The 21,129-nt window shown below is 51.2% G+C and overlaps 1 protein-coding gene across 1 annotated transcript in view; it reads right to left on the reverse strand.

Moving 5' to 3' along the window:
* Positions 1–1,558: 1,558 nt before the first annotated feature.
* The window catches only part of STK35 (serine/threonine kinase 35), a 40,778-nt gene continuing 21,207 nt past the window's right edge, over positions 1,559–21,129 (reverse strand). Inside the window, exon 4 of the mRNA XM_084886893.1 lies at positions 1,559–5,905. The gene's annotated coding sequence lies outside the window, so the exon portion shown is untranslated. The remainder of the gene's footprint in view (positions 5,906–21,129) is intronic.

Genomic DNA, 21,129 nt, shown 5'->3' on the forward strand with positions numbered 1-21,129 from the left:
TGCTTGGGTTGCTGGGGTGTGGGGCTGGCCTGCAAACCACAGGCCACCCCAAGCCCCAAGGAACACCCACCCTGATCCTGGACACCCTTCAGGGCAAACCAGCTGGCCCCCACCCATGCACCAAGCCTCTATCCTATGTAAAACATGCAAATTGAACAGCACTCCAACACAAAGATGGCTGCCCCCATGTGGACACAAGATGGCTGCCACAAGATGGCCAGTAGGGAAGGACAATTGGGAGGGACCAGGCCTGCAAGGGAGGGCAGTTTGGGGGGGATCAGGCCTGCAAGGGAGGGAAGTTGGGGTGATCAAGCCTGAAGGGGAGGGCAGTTAAGGGTGACCAGGATGGCAGAGGAGAGAAGTTGGGGCAACTGGGCCTTCATGAAAGGGCAGTTGGGGGGGGACCCAGGCTTGTAGGGGAGAGCAGTTGAGGGGACCAGGCCTGCAGGGGAGGGCAGTTAGGGGCAAACAGGCTGGCAGGGGAGCAGTTAGGCTTCAATCAGGCTGGGCTGAGAGACAGCACCCCTCCCCCCTTGCACAAATTTCATGCACCGGGACCTTAGTCTATAGTAAAAGTATAATAGGCTGACCAGACAAACCACCTTCTGGACATCATTCTGAATGTCCTTCTGTCAAAGCTGCAGCAGCGAAGGGCGATGCAGAGGCAGTTAGGGGCAATCAGGCAGGCCAGTGAGCAGTTACGGGTGATCAGGCAGGTGAGTGGTTAAGGGTGATCAGGCAGGCAGGTGAGCAGTTAGGGGTGATCAGGCAAGCAACCCCATGCTCCAGGCCTCTAGCTATTAACTAGGTTTGCTAATGACTGATTACTATAATCCTGTTGCATTCATTTCTCTTAGCACAGGGGTCTTCAAACTACGGCCCGCGGGCCACATGCGGCCCGCAGAGGAGTCTGATCCGGCCCGCCAGGTTTTTTGGGCAGTGAGCGCAGCCGAGGTGTTACAGTAGGAATTAGTAGTTCATATAGTCCGGCCCTCCAGCTCTCTGAGGGACCGTGATCTGGCCCCCACTTTAAAAAGTTTGAGGACCCCTGTAGCACCTTACTGCAGACACACCCATTTTTCTCCACTAATACCAGCAGCTGATATTTTAGCAGTCAATTGAGATGTCATTAGCCTTGTAATGACTTGTTTGGTGTGTGCAACAGGAAATATTTTGCTTTCAAACAAGAAAAATAGGTTTGTGTTATGCTTATTAATTTGTGCAGTTATTCAGTGTCTGGTAAGTTAATGTTCAAGAAAAAGTACTTATTTTTGTTAAAATATTCTATTACTTTATGTTTGGTGGATCCCTGCTCCCAAGTGCAGGTTCCTTGAGTCTGCACATGTTCCCAGGTGTGGAGTGGGAGACCAGTTGAGAAAACGATCTGCTGTCAGTCCTTCATCAAGTGACTGACTTTCCTTTTCTCTCCTGCTTTCACCCACGGGGCCCAGGCACGGGATATGGGACTGGGGAGCTGTCACAAGGGCTGGCTTCTCCTCCTCCCCACATAGGCGTTGACAAAACCACACACACATTTTCAAATCACATATGGCTTGACCCCATCAAATAACTTTATTCACACAAACGTCCCTTAATTTACAAAGCCTCAGTCATTCATACACATTAGGGGCTCCACAGTGTTCAAGGAACTTAAATATAATGTATCATACCAACCCAAGTAAACCAAGTACAAAAAATACTCATATAAAGTTGTTCACACGTAGGTCCTAGATTACCAGCTTCTGTGCAAAAAAAGAAAATAAGGAAAATAGGTTTATTAACTAGTATTTGAAACAAACTTTGAGCCTGGGTAAATCTTCCCTCACTGAAATGGCCCCACACAACTGTTCATCATCACAACATATTCCTCTGCTCTGATGGAAAGAGGTCCTGGGGCACGAAAGTGGTCTTTTAAAATGTCACTAAATAAACTCCCTTCCTCCTGTGGCCTCCCTCCGGTGACCCCTGCAATCCTAGGGGCGCTCCGGGCAGCCAGTGACAGTCAACTTTGACATCACACCTCCTGCTTCCCCTCCTATGGCATCTCTCCATGCTCTCAGGTGGACAGGATCAGAGATGGTCCTGGGCCTATGTTGTCCCGAAGGCTGTGGCTCAGCCCAATGTGGGATGATGGCTGAGGCAGTGTCTCTGGGCCTCAGCCCCAAGCCCGGTGGCCAGAATCGAATAGTTCAAGTTTAGCTATTGTCTTCCCAGGAGACTCAGCAGCTGCCTATCTGGGGGCCACCAGACAGACCTACAAGGGTAAAGGTGCTACAGGAAGCAATAACCCAAGAGCCCCACTGAAGAGTCAGGCCACCAGTGCCCCAGATGTGTGTGGGGGCACCAGCAGGATCAAGGGTGGGAGGCACACTTGGAGGGAAAGGCTGGAAGCCCAGGTGACATGGAGCATGGTGAGAACAGTCAGGATCCCCTTCTTAGGGGCAAAAGACTAACTTGCTTTTCCAAGTTTCCAAGATACCCCAAAGTCAGAACCCAGATGTTCGTCTGTCTTCTAAGAAGGCAAACAGTCAACAGCATAAAAAGGAGAGTCCCACAATGTCAACTCTTTTCCTTTTCTTAGAAAAAGACTGAAGAAAAATCTTATTGCTCCACACACTGGTGCTCTAGGAGGCAACTGGTATGTTAAGGAGCGGAGGATCTTGGAGGAAGGAATGCAGGTGGGGAATGTCCCGGGCCAGGAGGCTGAGGAAGGTGGCCAGTGGTCATAGCACCGCAGGGTCGGGGAGTAGAGGGAGCGCAGGAAGTGCCCCTGGCACCCCTGCCTTCGTTCATGCTGGGGCCACCGCCGGCAGTGTCGCAGAGGCCAGGCCCTGTGCCGAGTCACTCTCCACCTAGTGTTGGGCACTCTTCCCCTCTGGCTGTAAACAGGGTATTTCTCAAGTAAACATATACACGCCTTCAGAAAGGCAGCCACGAGGGGCAACCACATCCGGGCAGGAGGAGAGGTCCCGTCCTCCTTCCCAGTGCCTCCCGGAGATGAGGCTGAGGCCCGCGACTTAGTCCCCAGTGCCCAGAGGGCTCAGATGGAGCCAGTCTTGTACGAATAACCATGGCATCCTCCTGGCTAGAGGTAAAAGGCAGGGACGCGCTGGGTAGTAAGAGGCAGAGTGCAGCTGCCTAAAGCATCTTCCATCCTCGGCTAAAGCTGCTAGTGGTGGGCGGGGAGATGTGTACCTGGCTGCAGCCCTCAGGAAGGGATGGGGGAATCCCATGTGGCTATGGGTGAATGGTTAAGAGACAGATGGACCCAAACAAGGAGGAAGGCAGACTCCGGGGCAGCGGGGTCTGGCCAGGGAAGACAATGGAATAAGGCACTATGTATGACCTGTCTTGCTGACTCCTCTCACTTAGGGGGCAACCAGGCCCAGACACTCCCTCCAACAGGCTCTCCTTTTCAGACTGGAGAAGAGAATAACGGACTGCTATTTTAAGGTTTGGAAACTTCTGGAACCTGGACAAGCTTAACAAACTTGGTGGCACTGAGGTGATGCACCACCAGCTGCTGCCAGGCCTGAGACGGGTGGAGAGGGTGAAAAGGCAGGAAGAGGCGAGGAAGCCGACCATGGCAGGAACAGGTGGCAAGAGGCTGAGAAAGAGGACAGGGGCCACCCCCTCACCCCAGGCTAGTCCACAGACTGGACTGACTCAGGACCGGCGCCCAACTTCAGGTGGACACAGTGGAGAGGGCGGGGGAAGCGGGGGAAAGGAGACAGGCACTTGGGCTAATGAGCTGGCCCTCAAGAGCTGGGGAAGGAGGTCACACCAACCCAGGAGGGCTGGGTGCCCTACCAGGTAAGGGTGCATGGAAGCTGGCTCCTTAGGCTCCCCACCTCACCCGGAAGTTATGGACATCCTGTCATCTATAGGGGATACCCTGGCACCAGGAAAAATAACTAGGGGGTGCACTGCAGCTCCAAGACCTACTCAGAGCTAAGAGGCTGGGGAGGGCAGAAGGAAAAGATAATAAGCAAAAGGCAAATAACTTGTTAGGCTTGAGCCCTCACTGAGGACTCCAGAACCCAAGCTGCAGCAGGGAGAGGGAGCTGCGAGTTTGGGGACTGTTTTCCCACTCGCTCATGTGCAGAGACAGCTGGCCGCAGGGAAGACAGGAGGTAGGGCAGGTGAGTGCACTGCAATTAGGGGATGCTGGGCTCCCCACTGCCCAGGTGCAGCTCAGAGCACACACAGGTCGCCCGAGAAGCGATAAGAGACAGGCGATCACAAAGGATTTCAGCCTAGGAATGGATGGGCCTGGTTACCACCTGCAGCCCTGTTGGTCCTGCTACCACAGCCAGCTGTCTGCCCAGGAGGAAGACTTGATATCTGAGGAGAATTTGAGCAAACATATTGTCAAGTTTGAGCTGACACTGTGCTAGCCTCTCCCAAACGCCCAGAGCTGTAGGACCGGAGCTGCTGTGGGGAAGGCCCCTAGTCATACAGAACTGAAAGGCCCTCCAGCGATCTCCCCTACTGATCCACTGCCGGCTTAGAGAAGCAAAAACAAACACAAACACAAAAGAGGAATTCCTTCCCCCTTCCCAAAGACCCTTTCCGGCTTGGCTGTCACAGGGTGGAAAGTCCTGGAATAGCTAAAGCAGCGCCCAGGTGACACAGGGGGCCAGCACCGAGGGTTCCTGTCCTGCCCGGGAGCTGGCAGGGGGGACACGGGGGGACGGGACGATGCCAGGTTCAGAAGCCTGTGACAAGGGGCTGTCGAGAGCAGAATAGCAGGTACACTGACCCTCCTGGTGGGTTCCACCACTGGGGAAGCTCTAGGTGGCAAACCCACAATCAGGCACCTAAAAGCTGCAGGGGTCTGCCCAGTCACCCCCCTACTCCGGGCTGTTCCATCCTCTTCTGGTCACACACATTTACATCTAACCGTGTGCCCTGGGGGGGGGGGGGAGATGGCAGGACACTGTTACCATAAGTGATACCAGGGGACCTGGCACAGAAGGCACACCCTTCAGTGCAGCAACAGCCAGTCCGGGGCACCCTGTTCTATGGCAATGGTCACGACTGGATCGCAGGAGCTCAGGCGGTCTCCGTGACAACCTGGGCAGAGGTTTGGCACGACAGTTTCTTCCTGGGGTCTCCTGCTGGGAGGAAGGTCACCAACAGAAACGTAGGCATGTAGAGCAGGGATGGCTGACTGCTCAACCACCAGGAAGTGGGAGATGATCACGTCTGCCCCGTCCCCGTGCCCCTTCAGAGGCCTCTGTCATGAAGGGCAGCGGGAGAATGGAGCCCCACCACTGTGAGAAGTCTTGGAGTGGCCGGGGGCTTCCACAGCTTAAAGAGAACACACCCCGGGTGAGCACTGCTTTCTTGAGTTCTCCTGGGCAGACGCTGGTCTTCCTCCTCCAGGTGGATCTTGACCCAAGGCCAAGAGCTGGCCGGGAGCAGCGCGGGGTCGACAGGTCCTGCACCTGGTGGGAAGGTGGCTCAGGGGCCTCCTCCTGTCTCCATTCCGTTCCGGGAGAAATGCCCCCATCACCTCGGAGAGGGGCTTTCTCTGGGAGAAGTGAGGCGTTATGAGCAGAACTGAGAAATGGGTAAAAGCAAGGACAAAAACGAAATAGAGCCCTAACCCCTTATAAAAATTAAAGATGAAATTTACACAAATGCTTTGTCCATATTAAATTTCTTTAAAGAAACTGGTGCCTGTCCATAGCAGAGCTTCTGCTCTTTTGAAGTCTTAAATTGTTTAAATTAAAAAAAAAAAAAAAAAAAAAAAAAAAAGACAAAAAAATTAAGCGAAACTGAAGGGAGAAAACGCAAACAAAGCTTCACATTGCTGGAGCTCCAGCTGTCGGGAGATCGCTGCCGGCCGGGCACCTGTCCTCTGCTGTCCTCTGTGAGACTGTGGGTCCCGGGGATCAACCTGGAAAACAGAAGGCAGGGCACGGTGGACACTGGTCAGTGGGCTCGGAGTGCCTCCAAGTTCCAGATCTCCCACGAGGAGCCAGCACCCAACCTATGACCTCAGGGCTGTGATGTGCTGGGGGCCAGGGGAGGTTTCTAAATACTTTATCTGAAGGGAATTTAGCTTCATTATTCCTACCCTGCACCAGACACACCTGCTTACTATTCAGGTAAAGAAACTGAGGTGCAGGTGAAGTGACATGCCCGAGCTCACGGGGCCTGAGGAACAGACCCTGGCGGGAGTCCAGGCCCACAAATCCGGTCCATCGTGAATCCTGAGCCTCGCTGATGCTTCCTTCAGTGTTTACAAAAATGCTGCCGGACCCTAGGCACCCATCCCCGCAGGCCTTGGCAGCCCTGGTTCCCCTCATACTTCCTCCTCATCTGTCTAACTATGCTGCCATGAAACATCAAAGCAACTCTCGAGTTCACTGATCCCATTTTAGGAGACAAGAAAAGTGAGACTCAGGCCTCTGAGAACAGAAACTAACTACTAGGTAGCCAGGGTTCTTCTGTCTTAGGAGAGGCCAGAATCCTACTCGGGAAGTGGGGGCCCCCGAGCCAGGTGCTGGTCCTGCACAGCTATGCACTGCAGGGGTCAGAGACCAAGTTCTGGAGCCAGAGCCTGTGGCAGACTCAACAGGCCCTACCACTTCACTGTGGACAAATTTAAGTCCTCGGTTCCTTGGTCTTGTCACCGGTACCTAAATCACAGATTGTTCTGAGGACCAAATGAACTAACACACTTAAAACTTAGAACATTGCCTAGCTCTATTATTATTAGCTACTAGAGGCCTGGTGCACAAAATTCATGCACTGGTGGGCACCTCATCCTGGCCTGTGCCCTCTCATAGTTCAGGATCCCCCGGGAATCGGGCCTAAGCTGGAATTCCCTCTCGCAGTCGGGGCTCTCACAGTCCAGGTCCCCTTGCTCCTTACCACCGCCTGCTGTGGAGGTGGAAGAGGCTCACACCACCTCTGATGTGCTCGCCAGCCATGAGCCCTGCATCTGGCTGAGCTGGGGAAGGAGCGAGAGGGGTGTGTGTGTGTGTGTGTGTGTGTGTCTCTCTCTCTTAACCAGAAGCTGGGCTCACTGCTTCTTAGCACTGGTGGTGGGGGCAATCTGGGGCCAGGCCAGCTGGGGCAGGGGCTGTGGGAGGTTGAGGCACTGCAGTACCACCTCTGCTGAAGGGGGGTTGTGGGGACTACCATGGCTGGCCTGGCGGAGCCTCAGCCGCTGGTCGTTCTGGAAGGCTGTTTGGCTGTCTGGTCTAATTAGCATATTACTTTTATTATTATAGATTATTTGAGAATCAATGGCCTTGGGGCTGGGCTTCAGGAACAAGACAAGCCATCTGCCCTTCAGGGACCTGTTCTAGTGGAGCCTCCAGCACAAGCACCTACAGAGGTCAGCCTTGGGCTAGCCCTCACCCAGCCCAGCTCTCCCAGCTCGAGCCTGATCAGAGCTAAGTGCAGCCCTAATCTAGGCAGGGTGGCACCCAGGGCAGCAATGCTGCAGCCTGAACCGCGGAATCAGACAAACCTTTCATAGTGTGCTAAATCCCCCATTGGCTTCTGTACTCTGTAAGCTCTGTGCAGCCGAGAGTTGTCTTCCCACATTACTGGCCATGAGCTGTCTCACAAACTGGCCATCGTCCTCCGGTCACGGGGAGAAACCTGGCTGTTTCTCAAGAGGCAGTGGAGTGCAGTGATAAGGAACGGTTTACTTCCTGTCAGCCTCTGTGTCCTCCTCTGAGAAATGGGGAGGGCTCTATTTTGAGGTCTGAAGGGAATAACTAACATATACCTGGCCACAGCAGGAACTGGCATAATTGATGAGCCCATTCTCTCCCAGCCATCTGTCCCCACCGGAAATGATGAATGTATGAGATTTAAACACCTTGGTCCTCAGTCATTGAACCAGCAACGCCTCTTGGGGCTGGGTGAGGGTGCACGCAAAGGACACACCGTGGGAGGAGGGAACAAAGCCTTTTGGAGAGCAACCTGGCCACGTGTTTTCAGAGCTTCTGCCATGTTCAGACCTATAGATCCTAAAGTTCCACTGCGGCAAATGTATCTTAACTGATAATCCTAAACATGAAAAGGACTTGATGAATAAAGATGTTCACTAAAGTATATTTAAATTATGAGGCAGCAAGTCACACAGAAGAGATTTAAGCAAATGATGCATCCATGCAATGGTATCTGCAGAGGAAATGAGGAGGCTGTGTGGCCTTTTGAACATATCACAGCAGAAGCACTTCCCTGGGTTAAGTGGGGAGAAGCAGGCTACAAGTTCCACAGCACAGAATGTGCCTTTAACTGAAAACACTAACTTTTAAACAGGAAAATCTGGCAAAAAAAAAAAATAAAAAAAAAATACAGCACAATGTTGTACTTGTCACGGGTGTGCCTTCTTCAACTTTTCCTGTATTTTTAGTACTGAGTGACATCACACTGTCACGCTCTGGTCTGTAATGGAAACAGTGTACTCTAATCAACAGGAAAAGCTGGCAGCTCTGACGAAGAGGTCCATGCAGCAGCAAGTAGCCCAAGAAACCAGACCCACGTCTTTTCTGGACTCTTCCGCATACAGTGGACATGGAGAATTCCCCACACCTGTTAGACCTCCGAGAGGTGAGACGGATTCCCTTCTCCGTCTCCCAGGTGAGGGGACCCAGTGTCCATTGGTGGAGTACAGAAAGAATCCTATATTAGAAAGAGGGAATATGCAAATTGACCATCACTCCGCTGCACAGATGACTGTGCCCACAGCAAAGGGAGGGGTTTCCATAACACAAGATGGCTGCACCCAGAGTTCCCCTAACGGGCCTAACACAATCAGCAGGGACCTGAGGCTACACCCTCTCCCCCACTCCTGGCACCAGACTGGGGGACCTCAGGCTGCATCTCCTGTCCAGCAGATCTTGACAGGGGACCTCAGGTCATGCCCCCCGCCTGGTGGGGCTTGACAGGGGACCTCAAGGTGCTCCACGCCCCCACTCCACTGGGCCAGGGGACCTGAGGCTGTGCCCCCCACCAGCCCAATGTGTGTATGTGGGGGGGGGGGGGAGGGAGGGAGAGAGAAAGGGGCATGCAACCAGGTCTGTCTCGAGTGATTTTGGGCACACGTGGGTGGGCGAAGGTGACTCTGGGTCCTGAGGTGAGCCCCAGACTCTAACAGGAGGAAGATTTTCATATACATTTTACTAATTTTTTTTTTCCATCTCTGACACTTCTATTATAGAAAAAGGGCAAATGGCAATATTAAAATATTTCTTCTAATTAATCCCCTCTTAAAGTGCATGAATTTCATGCACCGGGCCACTAGTAGGTGATAAAGGCACTGGAAAGCTATCTAATGTGGAAAGAAAATACTGGAATCCCAGGCCCAACCCTTTCCTCTGCTGCTTCTGTTTCCCTGCCTGTTAAGTCCTTTCAACAAAAACCCAGTGATGGGCCTCGCATCTCAATTTTTGGTTTGTAAAAATAAAACCATGCTCTGTGATGATCCAGCAGCCCTTCATATCCAGTGTTAGTCAGCATGCCTACTGCCTTCAGCAGACAAAGAAAAGCAATCAGGAGACAGGAAAGGGATGACTTGGGGAGGACCTCACCAACCGAGACACACTAAATCCTCATGAAGTAGGACAAGAAAAGCCTGATAAATTGTACAGTCACGTGTGATCTGCTAAAATGATCTCTGGGACCAGTTATGACCTTTTCAACACCGCTTTCCTTCCTTCCTGGTAGGGCCCAATCAAAGACAACTTCCTCCAAAGGGTGATCATCAGCAGGAAGCTGGCCCCTGACAGCTGAAAAGCAGTGTGGTCAAGGAGGCAGAGGTTCTGGAGCTAGAGTCCCTTTTCCAAAATAAATGGGTGGAACAGAGTGTGCCTGCAGAAGGTCGACCCACTCGTCCTGCACTCTGTAAGAGCTCCTGCGACACCGGCACGCAATGACCGCTGAATCACTGGGTCCCTTGCCAGGAATCAAGGCTGACATTTCCCACAGGCTCCTCCACCCTCCCTCCCTCGGCACCGGCTTTGGCCTTCCTGGTAGGTGTATTGGCTTCACTCTGGGCAGGGACGGGAAATGAGAAGGTCCTCTCTTCTGTGCAGAGGACCTGGACTGAGTCTCTCCCCGTTAGAGAAGGGGCGGCTTTCCTGGGAGCCAATGGCAGAAGCTGCACGGAAGACAGAGGAGTCCTCTCTTGGGCCACGGAGAGGGAGGCTCAGGGGGACGGCCCGGCCGCAGTTCTGGGCGGGAACAGCAGCAGACCCTCCCAGGCACTCCCATCCAGAGTCCAGGCCTCAGCCCCTGACTACCAGGCTGGGCTTACCTGCTCAGTTACCAGCTTCAACAGGACTTAGCTTGTCCCTTTCAGGGGAACCCCTACCCCTGCCCAGAGGGCAAAGGCACTGAGCAAAAAAGGTGGTGTGGAACACCTGTGGGTGACACCTGCAGCACACTCTTTCACTGTCCCGACCGTGTGAGAATGGATTTGCCCATTTTAAGAAGGGAATAGGCCGAGAGATGGAGGGAGTTGGCCATGTCACAGAGCTAATGAGCAGTAGAACCAGCATTTAGTTCAAATTTTGCTGCCCCTCCCCTACCAGTATTTCCACTATGACAGTCTTCAAGTGTTTTACAACCGAGGTGGGAGCTGCGGTTACTCCAGGGTTTGAGACGAGGAAAAGACACTAGGGAACCAAACTGTTCCCACAAGGCCACTAGTAGTGTGGAGACTTTCAGAAGTTGGGAGAGCTGTGGTGGGAGCAAGCAATGATGGGGCTGGGACTGGGGAAGGAATGGGCTCGCACACTGCAAAGAAAACCATCTGGCTGGCTGCTCAGAGACCACAGCACAGAATAAACTCAAATTGTGGTACTACTGGGTGGTGGCCAAGAATTCACTCTTACCCGAGTTCTCCCTGTAGTCCTGTGTGGCGCTATCACTGTAGCTAATGACACATTTGATATGCTAGATACCATGCAAGATTAATATGCAATGCTTCCTTTGTCCAAACAAAGGGCCACGTAGGAATTTTCCCATTTCACAGATGAGCAAACTGAGGCTCGGGTGTTAATTTTCAGCACATCATGCCGTGGAGGCACAGAGGTTAAGGTCATCTCTGGGTCACAGAGGGCAGGCCTCTCATTTAAATAGGATTAGCTTCAAAATGAGTCATTCTTCACTTATTTAATACACCAAACAAAGCAGCTGACTTTCATACTCAGTTTCATGCCAGCCTTGGGGGGTTCAGTGGCCCAGCACTACTGTCAATTCTAACCTGTTAAAGCCAATCTTTCTGATACATCATTCCCCTCAGGCTTGGCTAGCAACAGTAGAGCTAGGAGTATGCAGCCCCCTGCACAGTACACGGGGGTCCCGTGGTCAGGGTAAGAAAAATGGGGGTGAGATGACAAATGTGATAACAGTGTTTCCCATCTTCAGGTCTACAGAAGGGAATAGGAAACAAAAGCCTAGAGATTATCAAGGCAAACCCACCAGGCGCTTCATGGGCCCAAGCCCTGACCAGGTAGAAATCTAGGAGCAGGTCCCAGAGGGGGAGCATCTTTCAGAGAGCGTGCTAGAATGGCAGAGAATGGTGCTGTCAAGCGCATGAACTTTGGAGTAGGAAGACCTAAACTCCATATCCCAGCCATCCCAATCACTAGCTTGGACCTTACTAAGTCAAGGCCCCCAAGTCTCTTTTCCCAACTACAAATATGGGAATGTTGACCTTGCAGGGTGTGAAGTCCAGTGACAGCGTTTGTAACAGGCACACAGGAGGTACTTAATAAGTTGCGATGGCAGCATAAAATCACACCCCGAAACCCAAGACAAAACCTCACAATCATCACCAGCTCAGGCAAAAATTTCAGACAAGGCGACTCAGCCCCAGTCAGACTTCTCTGGAGGTGACAGCCTTTCTGCTTTGGCCTCAGGCTGAATGAATGATGCTGTGCAGTCTGTAAATTAATTTTTTATTGCCACCCAGTTTCTATAGTCACCCAGTATTTGAGTTCCTGTGCTTGGCAACCTGAAACCTCCTGAGAGGAGCCTGTCCCTGAGGGTCTGGTTGCACACCCCCACTGTCCCAGTCCCTAAACCTGTCCCTTCATGACACCCTCACACTTCCTCCCTGGAAGCAGTCCCAGAGGAGCCAGTCTCTAGTGAGCAGGCCCAGAATGGACATGGACCCCCCCACCCCCACCCCCACCTAGCCATGCTGTGGGTGCCACTCTTACCACCCTAACTACAAGCTTGCTTAAGGACAGGGACAGTCTCTTGCTTCTCTCAGGCTTCAGGTGGCCAAGCACAGGAGCTCAAATACTGGGTAATTGATAGAAACTGGGTGTGCATACACGGCAATAAAAAATTTACAGACTACACAGAATCACTCATTAAGTGTGACAGGATTTTATATAAAGCTATGGTGATGAAAATGCCTGCTTTTGCTCCAGTTCCCACGGAACTTCCCAACCAGCCGGGCAGAGAGGGCTGCTCCAGCAGCGGAAGAGGAGCCGGGATTTTGCCTGGGCTACTCTTCCGCCCAACAGCACGCCACTCTCCTCCAACACCTCGGAGCTGGGTGGGAGAAATGAGGGTCACAAGGGTGACACAGCCCACCAGTAAGAGGACCAGGAAGCTCCTGTCTCCATTCCAGCTCTCTCCGCTACTGCTTTCTTCGCAGAGCTGTCTGCCTGATCTAGAGACGGAGCCTGAAATACTGGTGTGGCTACTTGGAGCTGGCCTGGCTTCAGAGTATGACCCTGAGACTGTCAATCAGGGTAAGAGGTTCAAGGAAAGGGCAGTTAGGACTGGAAGACATAGGTTTGGCCTCAACTCTGTGGACTTGCCCAGATCTTAAAGACCCACCATAGTGGCCTCTTGCTAGGCCCAACCATCTGCAAGTTGGTAAAATGCCCAATGACCCTCCTTAGCTCAACAGGCTGGGGTGGAAACCTGGCCGGGGTGCTGTCAGTTATGGCGGAACCCCCTACTCCGCATTCAAAACACAAAGGTTGTTGAAATAGGCATTGGGGGCAGGGCAGCCCTATGAGGAACCTAGCTCCAGCCCTAGGCAGCCAGAGGTCCACCCTTTGCCTAAGAAGCCACCTCTCCCATCTTCCACACCCTCTTCACCTACTTAGGTGCCTGCAGAGGAAGCAGCCCTGGGAGTTCTCAGACAGGTGGACTGTCGCCCCAGCTGTGATAGCACAAATATAAGGATAGAAATGTTCTCCTCGGTATCAACTTACTAGGAGACACTGAAGTAAAATGCAGGTAAATGATAGAGGGTCTTGCCTAGTGGTGACAGCAGGAGTGTGAGGCCAGGCTTCTGGTCTCATCTAACTCTCTCAACTTCTCTCTGGGGACATCACTTCTCCACGTGCCAATGAGAGGCTTAGGACCAGGGCAGGGGTTCTCAACCTGGGGTCCTACTACCTCCAAGGACACACAGGTCTGCAAACCCCCTGAAGGCACATGAAGTAAGAGTGTAAGTCATGTGCATTCTGCTGAGAGAATACCCCAACGTTCAGATTCTAAGAAGGAAGGGTTTCGTGACATAAGGAATATTGAGAACTAAGGATCTTTGGTGGCTCCTTATCTGTTAAGGCAAGAATTCCAACTAGAAACTGCACAGGAAGGCACCATGGGCTTCCCACAACAAAGGTGGTGGTGCTACCGTGTCGCTCGGTCAGGGTGTGAGGGGAGTGTTGTGGGGAGGGGAGGCGGACTTCAGCTCCTTGTACCAGAGCCCTTCCTAACAGCAGGAGGGTGACATTCCTCTCCCTTCGACTCCCTTACAGCAGACAAATGCCACTGAGAGGAAACGGGCTCTGTGCCGTGTGTCAGCTGAGCTTGATCCACTTACCACAATGAGGACACACACTCTGTAAAAACAAATGGCAGGCCCCACAGACAGCAGTGACTGGCTTACTGAGAGAAAGGCAATGAGCAGAGCTTAAAGCCACACAAACAGATGTCAGCTTTATCTCAAGTGTGCCAGAAACTTCGGCCAGGGCGGTGAATGGTTCTACTTGAACTGTAGCAAGCAGTTACTGTGGAAGCTTAGACACAGAGACTTGGTCATGTCATGGCAGTGATCATGTTGTCACCATTGTTGACTTGCTTAATATTGTTTTCAACTTTTCGATTCCTGGGAGTGTGTTGCCAAAATGCTAGTATTTAGAAGTTTGCCAAATGCACAAAAATAAGAATCACTGTGCAAGACCTAAGACTCTTAGATCTGCAGGTCTGTTTGGTAACCAGCAATCATCAGGATGCATGCTGGGTCCTCACACGTGGAAACCAAACCCTTAGGGCCCTGGGTTGGTGATCTTCCCTAGCACCTAGGCTGGTAAACAGGTCCTGGGTGGAACACACTCAAAGCAAACTAAGGGGGAACTTTTTGTCTCCAGAAACAACACTAGTAATTAGCAGTAGGCTAGGGGCCACCTTAACTAATTCCCTTCCTCAACTTATTAAGTGTGGGGATGAGATGAAAGCTGCAAACTGCCTCAATTGGCCCCCAAAGAGATTGAGGTTCAGCTGTGGCTGCTGTGATCAGCAGGGGATGGGCTCGAGGGAGAGAGGCTGGGCTGCTGAGAATTCTCCTGTGTGCCCTTTGCCAGGAGGAAATGTCTAAGGTGCAGTAACAGCAAAAGGGGAGAGGTCACTCCATATGGGGACAGGACAATTTGTGGTTACAAAAGGAAAAATCAAAACAAGGTCATGCCCAGAGTGGTCTGGGCAAACGGAGACCATATGGACTTCTGGTGACAGCACCAGCTCAAGTCCCTGGGGCCACGGGGAACTCACTGGAGGCACGTGCTAAGGGGTTTGGAGCTCTCAGAGAAAACAGGGCACAGCAACTGTTCATGAGAACTGAAGTGAAAATGATGATTAGCCTACGAGGATTTGGCAAAGACAAACAGGACGAGGGCGGCACAGAGAGCAGCCACCACTGAACTCTCACTGTGAAGGAATTGCGGTGGAGCCTTTGCATTTCTTGTATACTTAGTCTTTTACCACGGATACCGCGAGCATCAGCGTTAAATGAGTATCATTTAATGGACAAGGAAATGGGACCGAAGTCAGGTGACTCGTCCAAAGTGACCCGGCTGGTAAGTGGTAGAGCTGTGATTTAAACCTAGGTTTATCAGCAAATCAGGTCCCAAAGCGCCATAGGGAAGCCTAAGGCTTCTCACTGCCCTTTTCTCCCTTTGGGCTGGGGAAGGTGGCTCTGCGGTCTCACACCTCCTGAAGACGGGTGTGTCAGGTGCAGCTGACAGTTCTCCCCCCACAGGGACTGACAGCTTCATCCACCACCCTCACCTTTTTACAGAATGGAGTTCTCCCCCTTAGATTCTTGGCACTTTTGCTCTCCCTCTTTAGAACCAGCCCAAAGATGGGCTCTTCCCACAAATTCCCAGTGTCTGCCTTTGCTCACACTGTCCCCTGCTGAGATTCCCCTCATTTGCCCTTTCTTCAGGGCCATGGCAAACCACAGGTCCTGCATGCTGCCACCACTTCTTTCTCCAACAGAAAGCCCGCACTCCCTCCTCTGAGCCCCGGGAGCGCTGAGTCGGTCGTGTGCCACCAGACTTGCTATTGTGACCTAGCCTCAGAAGCTCAGGCAAAAGACCATGGCGCCAGAGAGCTCCAGCCACGTCATCAGTGGGGCAACCCACTTCCTCTCTGGAGTGGGAGGACACCGTACCAGGACACGTGAGGATTTCACAATAAACAGGAGTATGAAGTCTGAAAAAGGGCAAGAGCTCAGTAACCTCAGGTGTCTGTCCTCCAGGTGTCCAGAGAGAGGTGTCTGTCCCTCCCCCACCCACATGCCATATGATAAGATTCCAGGCTGCATAAATGTATTCCTGTCCTGAAGCAGAGAGTGAATATAAGACTACCAGCAAGCCACAGAAACTCCCAGTAAGCATCTGCTAAATCAGGACAAAATGACCGGGACTCTCCTGGGTTCAAGGATAGCTGAAGGACTAACTTTGAAATCCCTACTCCACTAGCTGGATGTCAAGCTATGGCCAGAGGACCGCCCTTGGTACTTGCACTTAGAAATCTGAAGGTAACTGAAACCAGGTCTGCTCCCTCACCTCCTTTCCTTAATCCAAAATAGAAAGTATTTCTCAATTTACAAATTAAAGTGGCTCTCAAAATCAATTTTATAACCAGCAATTACGATTTTGTTATAGAACTATTTAAAAAAACAAAAGAGTGAGATGCGGGTGCTAGAAAGCTGCTCTGTGGCAGAACCCAGCCTGTCCACGTGACAGGACACTGCAGACTTTCAGCTCTAAAAAGCAAGAGTAAATACCCAAATAAGAAAATGCTATGTTCTTGAGACATAATTATAGCCCATGCAAATGAAGACACAGAAGAGCTAGACACATCAGTCACCTAATGAGAAGCTGATTACAAGGAGAAGCACAAAACACAGGAAGATCTAGCCATCAAATGAAGGCTGTGAATGCAGTCCTGGGTCTTGAGGTCACTCGGTGCCTGTGAAGATACCCCATGTTCAGCCCCAAATCTGGGACTCAACGGCCCTCCAAGAAGACCCAGACAATCACAACTCACAACTCACCAAACATCCACAACTCACAACTCACCAAGCATCCACTGGAGGAGAGGAGAGGAGTTGATATTCGTATGTCCAAGACATTTGTATATCCCTTACCCCAAGACCCTCTCCTGCAGCATTCACGATCTCTTAAGTGGCTCTGCCTGGTGACCCACAGATAATGGAGTTACCCCTTCCTTAACCTTAATACAACCTACCTGTGAGCTCTTTACAGCCCTCCAAAACATACCTGGAATTCTCCTCACCCTTCTCCTTATGCTGTACCTACCAGTCACCCAACCTGGAGAACTGTAACTTGCCAATTTTGGCCCCAGCTTCCATGCCTTCCTCTCTCTAATCCCGCTGGCCATAGAGCTGGAGTGATCCTGTAAACATGTAAATCAGATGGAGAAAGCCACCGTTCTATGACTTCCCATAATCGACAAAACTTGGCATTCTCGGGTTCCTGTGCTCCTGCCAGTTCCTTGCCCTCTGCTTGGCAGAGGCCTCATCCTTTCAGGTCTTAGCTTCAATGTCACCTCCTTAAAAAAACTTTCCGTCTTGGGCAGGTCCCTATTTTCTATTTCCTTTGTCCACATACATAGAGGGAAACTGTCTCTGCAGTTTCCCTCCGTGACATGTGAACGAAGGCATAAATTCCCGGTCCTAGAACCACATCCACTGTGGAACTGTGAATGTGTCAGGGCTAAGAGAGTAGGGAAGAAGGCCAAGAGTGGTCCTTTGGGTAGTCTGGTTTTCTGGATGAGGAAGCTAAGCCATTAGGAGTGACTTGCCCAAAGTCCTGGTGCAAGGTAATTAGAGAAGACAGAGCCAGGATTAGACCCTGGCAGGCCCTCCCAGCTCTTAGGCCTGAACCTAGCTTTCTGAGGGTGAAGGTGTAAGGGGCAGGCAGTTGGCTCCTGTTTAACAGATAAGGTGATGGATGGTGCCTTTACCCTCTCTGCCAGTTTCAGACCGAGTGTGCAGCAGCATCACTGGAGCCTGCAGGTCCAAGGTGAGAAATACGCCTTTCTAACAAGTGCCCTCGGCATGCTGCCAGTGTGGGGTCCACCATTGAGAACCACTGTGCTAAGGTTTGTCACTGGCACTGTATGTTGAGGGGTTGGAGTTAGAGGAGAGTGTGGCAATAGCTTGTCAATATCTTCAAGTTCACAGGATTTAATCTCCATCTATTAAGCAGAACACTTCTTACCCATAACATCCTCAGTTCCTTCCATTGATAAAAGGGAAACAGTCTTTCTAACCATGGTTAGGCCCATGTCATTAGGCTGCAGGTCCTGAAGACTCACCTCTGGGTCTGCCTATAGCATCACTATGTTACGCCAAACTCAATACAATCCTAAGAGTAGGTGGGAAACTGGAGTTCTAGGAACAGCGGTGTCCCTGCTACAGGACTGCCAAACACTGGGCTGGAGTGACTGCTCTCCATGCTACACCTACCTGACGCCAATGCCCTGAGGTTCAGGGCAGGCGAGGGAGGAAGATCTCTGGACAGTGTCAGTGGTGACATCCGGATTTCAGTTTAGGCAATTGGCCTAAACTCCCAAATAATTTTTTTTTAAAGGTAAAAGTCACCCTGTTGTTTGTCTGGGGGTGTGGTATATTCACACCCATTTCTGCTGCTCTATGCAGTTCCTTCCAAACATTCATCAAACACAAGCAGGCAAATCTGGTTACTAACAACAAATGAGTTTTCACTGTGACTTCCAGCTCTCCCGCGTCTGGTACAAGGCTGGGCGGTGCTCGAAAGGCCTATGTACTCTGCCAAGATCTGACAACACTACTTTCCAGTCCCTGCCTTACATTTGCCCCACACTGGAGCTGTCTGGGGAGACATGTCTTAGGCATGTCTGAAAAAGCAGAAGGAAAAAATATGAGGGTGCTGTACATGACATTCCCGGGGTTCCTTTTTCCAAAAGGATGGATGTAAATACAGAATGAGTCAACTGGCTTACATCATGTGACTTTCCCACTGGAACAGATGATCAATACTGAGACCCCATATGATACACCCAAGCCAACCTGCCTTCCATTCCTGCTAATAGCTCATGCCTTGTAATTATGAAATATCAACATCAAGATTTACAAGATTAGCTGCCCAGGCCCACATCAGCTCCTCGGTGCAACCAGGGGACACAGAAGCATTGTCAGCTTCCTCACTGTGCCCTACAGTGTGCCTAGGTGGCTCTAATCCATTCCTCTGAGTCCCGAGACATCACTTTCTTTTACAAAGAAACAAAATACTGAATTCTGACCTGTGCACAATGCAGGCTGAGTTATAGCTTTCCCCTAACACCTCTAACTGAAAGTGAAATCCCTTTACGTTGGGAAATTCATTGCAGTACTTTATGATATTGATTTATTTTAAACTTGGCTGGCAGTTTTAAGGCCTGCCATGCCTCTGAATCCTAGAAATGCTGCAGGAGGTCTCCATTTCCTCCGATTCTGTAATACCACAGAGGACTCACTAGGGGAAATGAAACGAGGGGCTGGGAGCTTATCTACAGCTGCCCTCATTTATCAAATCAGACCCTTGGGGAGTCTCCCCAGGTTCTGGGCCTAGAATGCCTCTCTGGTTAGGATCACTAGAACAGTACCCTTTCTCCCTGCCAGCTCAGTCCTGCACCCAGCAAAGCCTCACTAGGCCCAGGAGAGTTTGACGAATGCTGAGATGTGATCTCTTCTCCTATTATCTGGCTGACAAGGTGCCCCTAAACCTACCTTCTAGAACCAGCCCAGGGCACCACCCCCTCCGGAAAGCTTTCCCTCCACTCTCTCCAGGCTTCCTATGTGTTTCCCAAGTCACACCTACTACAACCAGGTGTCCATATGTTATCCCCACTGCCAACCCGAGCCCCAAGAGGGCAACACTGCGTCAACACTCTCCACACCTCCACTGGGCAAGTGCCTGCCTTATCCAGGAGGGCTCTTGCTCATTAGATCTGCCTTGGCCACAGCCTTTCAACACAGGGATGCACGCAGCAACACCAATGACAGGCATACATGACTCAAGATTCAATGAGCTAATAAGTGTGTCGGGAGAACCCAGCAACCCTGCCATTTTGCTTTGAGTTCTCATCACCCTCCAATGCCCAGGCTAAGTTCACTTGGAAAGGACTTTGGCGAGGGCACTAGGGAACAGAGACAACGGGTCCTTGTACACATGCCACAGACTGTCCTGCCAGCATTCCCTCAGTGCCCGTGCTCTCCTGGCTGCCATCACGTGGGTGTGCTTTGGGTCTCCCACTTCCCAATCTTTTGGTAATTTTGATTTCTCCTTTCTTACGTGACTTCTGCCTACTGTTGCCGGACCCTTGGTTATGCCAGCCATGCATCACCTAACCATGTTTGAGGCGGTATCAGTGTGACATAAGAGGAATCCACACAGGTGACCTCGCCTGAAGGATCAGATGGTGGCCCTGTTGCAGTGTACTTGTCAGACTCTGAAGGATGCACAAGGTGGCATTGCCCACTAACACCTAAAGGACCACCTATGATGCTATTTAAAGGGGAAATCGCAGTCTGCCACAAAATATAAACCCATCAAAAGCTATTTTAAAGAAACTGCAAGAGGCAGAATAGAACAGTGGAATTTCCAGTTAAGTACCTTGCTTCAAATCCCGATTCTCAAAACCTTAGGAAAGTGATTTTCTGCTTGCCCATCAGCAGAAAGAAGGCAGAAAACAGAACACTTACGCAGATGCTATATGATAATACATTTAAAGTACTTAATTCAGGGTCAGAGATAAAAGGACAGTAAAGTCAGGTGGCTCCTTGCCCTAACTGGTTTGGCTCAGTGGACAAGAGTGTTGGACTGCGGACTCAAGGGTCCTAGGTTCGATTTTGGTCAAGGGCATGTACCTTGGTTGTGGGCAAATCCCAGTGGGGAGTATGCAGGAGGCAGCTGAATCAATGTTTCTCTCATCGATGTTTCTAACTCTATCCATCTCCCTTCCTCTCTGTAAAAATAAATAAATAAATAAATAAATAAATAAATAAATAAATAAAATAAAATATATATAATTTTTAAAAAGTCAGGTGGCCCCTCAAAGCAGGTTTTTATAACCAGGAGCTGTTGTTTGTGAAGCTTCTGAGTGTCCCCGGGGTAAGAGGAAATGGGAGTTGGAAGGACCCCAACAGTCAAGGCAGCTTTCCTCACAGATGGAAGATTGTAAGAGTGATTCTGATTTGCCCAGAGGGACGCTGTCTAGGAGCAGCCAGGGATGCCAGGGAGGGAGGGAGGAGAATGTGAGCAGCAACAGCCAGGGCAGGCCTGTCCCTTTCACAGATGCTCTGATGTCCTGCTGAGCTTCAAGGGACAGATTATCCTTGGGGGCCACCAGCCACATTACATAATCTACAGCCCAGCTTCCTCCTGTTCATAGGAGGAGCAGACAAGGCACAAGAGCTGCTCAGGGAAGCTGACTGACCTTGCGAACTCCAGCCTTCCCCGTGTGTGTGTGTGTGTGTGTGTGTGTGTGTGTGGGGGGGGGGGGGGGGGAAGAACAGGGATGACACCCAGAAAACACCAGTAGGCAGACCAGGCCCCCGAAAACGTCTCAGAT

This window comes from Pipistrellus hanaki, assembly GCF_964339955.1.
Source record: "Pipistrellus hanaki genome assembly, chromosome: 6".
In the NCBI taxonomy this organism is placed as follows: domain Eukaryota; kingdom Metazoa; phylum Chordata; class Mammalia; order Chiroptera; family Vespertilionidae; genus Pipistrellus; species Pipistrellus hanaki.